Genomic DNA, 2,084 nt, shown 5'->3' on the forward strand with positions numbered 1-2,084 from the left:
ACAGACACACACACACACACACACACACACAAACCTATACACAGACGCACACATACATACACACATTTACATACGCATACACACACACGCACACTCACACATACACACTCAAACAAGCCTATACACAGACGTACATATACATACACACCCACATACACATACACACTCACGCACGCACACACACACGAACAAACACGTGCGCTCACGCACATTTACACAGATAAATGTACACTCACGCCCCCTTCGTAATGCAATAGCAGATATGGAGAATGGAGATTCTCAGACTCGCTTCCAGGCCAACGGATCTCAGCCGAAGTGAAAACTGGGCGACGGAGGCAGAAAATCGGATGACCGGTTGAAAATGGTGAAATGGTTTAGTAAAGCGCCCCTGTCAACACAATTAGATTATTTCAGCTGAAGGACAGCCGAGTTTAACGTCCATCTCCGAAAAGACCGAGCCAAATTAATGGGAATTTTGAGTAAAGTGCCTTTCCCAGGGATACAACGTCGAACCTTGCCGAGTCTCGAATCGCCAGATCCCGCAATCTCACTATTACGAGTCCGGTAACCTAACCACTTTGCCACTGACCCCCCCCCCATTTCCCCTCCTTACGACCGCTTTGGTGAAGAGTGATTAGGGTCAGTAAAGCTTTTGTGAATAGTGATTAGGGTCAGTAGCCTTTAAAAATAATTAATATACTCCTTTAGCAGTTCTTCAGAAATGTTCTTATATTGGGCCGGGTTCTGAGCCAAGTGTGTTGGGGGCGGGGGTTTGTTCTAAGGGTCTCCAACCCTTTGCTTCGGTCTTATCGGAGATGGGCGTTAAATTCAGATGCCCCGCCTCTTAAATAAACTTCCAGTGTTGAAAAGGGCATTACACCTATATAATCTATAATTTCGAATGTTGTTTTTTTTGGTGGGTTAAAAAAAAAAAACCGAATTGGTGATTCCGGTTCACTTTACATGGGTAGTACCAGTATACCCTTAAAAACCGGTTCAACAGAAAATGGTCGCAAGGCCGGCCGGCTCTCTCAGTGATCAGGAATATTGGACCTGAGGAGCCCAAGCCTGTCCTTCCTCGTGGCCTTCAGGGCGCGTGTTTGCGCGTGCGTGTCGTGTGAGTGTGAGCGCCGCGGAGGGAGCCATGTGTCGATCAATACACGCGCGTGCACAGCAGTGTCCGCCTGAGGGTATCGTACCACCAGTGATACACTCCTTGCCTTTGTTTTAGTAAGGTTTGTGACGCTCGCAACTGCATAAAAGGTCTTATGAACGCCAAGGGGTGGATGTCTACTGAGAAGTCCAAACGGGGAATCTCTGCTCATCTCTCTAGCCTCAGCAGTGCAACGTCTGCTTCGACTATCAAGGCATCCAGAAAATAGCAGTTCATAAGAGAATGACAGACATACAAAAGAAGTAGAGGTAAAATTACGATAGTAAGGATGAGGAAAGAAAAAAGACAGCTGTATGAGCCTGACATGAATAAATCAGCCCTTTTACAATTCTACTGTGCATAGAAACATGTTCATATCCCCCCCCCCACCCCCTTTTTTTGAGGGGGGGGGGATGGCATAAAGACAACTTCAGTCAGTAGCACTGCCCTGAGGGGGTGAAATCACAGTGGTGGATCTATTGGAGTCTGTCTGAAGGTATCGTACCACCAGTGACACACTCCTGGAGTCTGTCTGAGGGCATCGTACCACCAATGATACACTTCTTGGTGAAATCACAGTGGTGGATCTATTGGTGTCTGTCTGTCAGAGGGTATCGTGCTACCATTGACACTCTTCTGACGAAATCACAGTGGTGGATCTATTGGAGTCTGTCTGAAGGTATCGTACCACCAGTGACACACTCCTGGAGTCTGTCTGAGGGCATCGTACCACCAATGATACACTTCTTGGTGAAATCACAGTGGTGGATCTAATGGTGTCTGTCTGTCAGAGGGTATCGTGCTACCATTGACACTCTTCTGACGAAATTACAGTGGTGGATTCTCTTTTTTGTGTGTTTTTGTAAAGTGTTTTACGGCACTCGCAACTGCATAGGTCATATGAGCGCGCGGGACACACCTAATATTTTCA

At 46.9% G+C, this 2,084-nt stretch overlaps 1 protein-coding gene across 1 annotated transcript in view; it reads left to right on the plus strand.

Moving 5' to 3' along the window:
- LOC101846861 overlaps positions 1-2,084 on the plus strand; it is a gene marked incomplete in the record, with an annotated part of 82,749 nt that overhangs the window by 11,301 nt on the left and 69,364 nt on the right.

Source organism: Aplysia californica, unplaced genomic scaffold, assembly GCF_000002075.1.
Source record: "Aplysia californica isolate F4 #8 unplaced genomic scaffold, AplCal3.0 scaffold00033, whole genome shotgun sequence".
In the NCBI taxonomy this organism is placed as follows: domain Eukaryota; kingdom Metazoa; phylum Mollusca; class Gastropoda; order Aplysiida; family Aplysiidae; genus Aplysia; species Aplysia californica.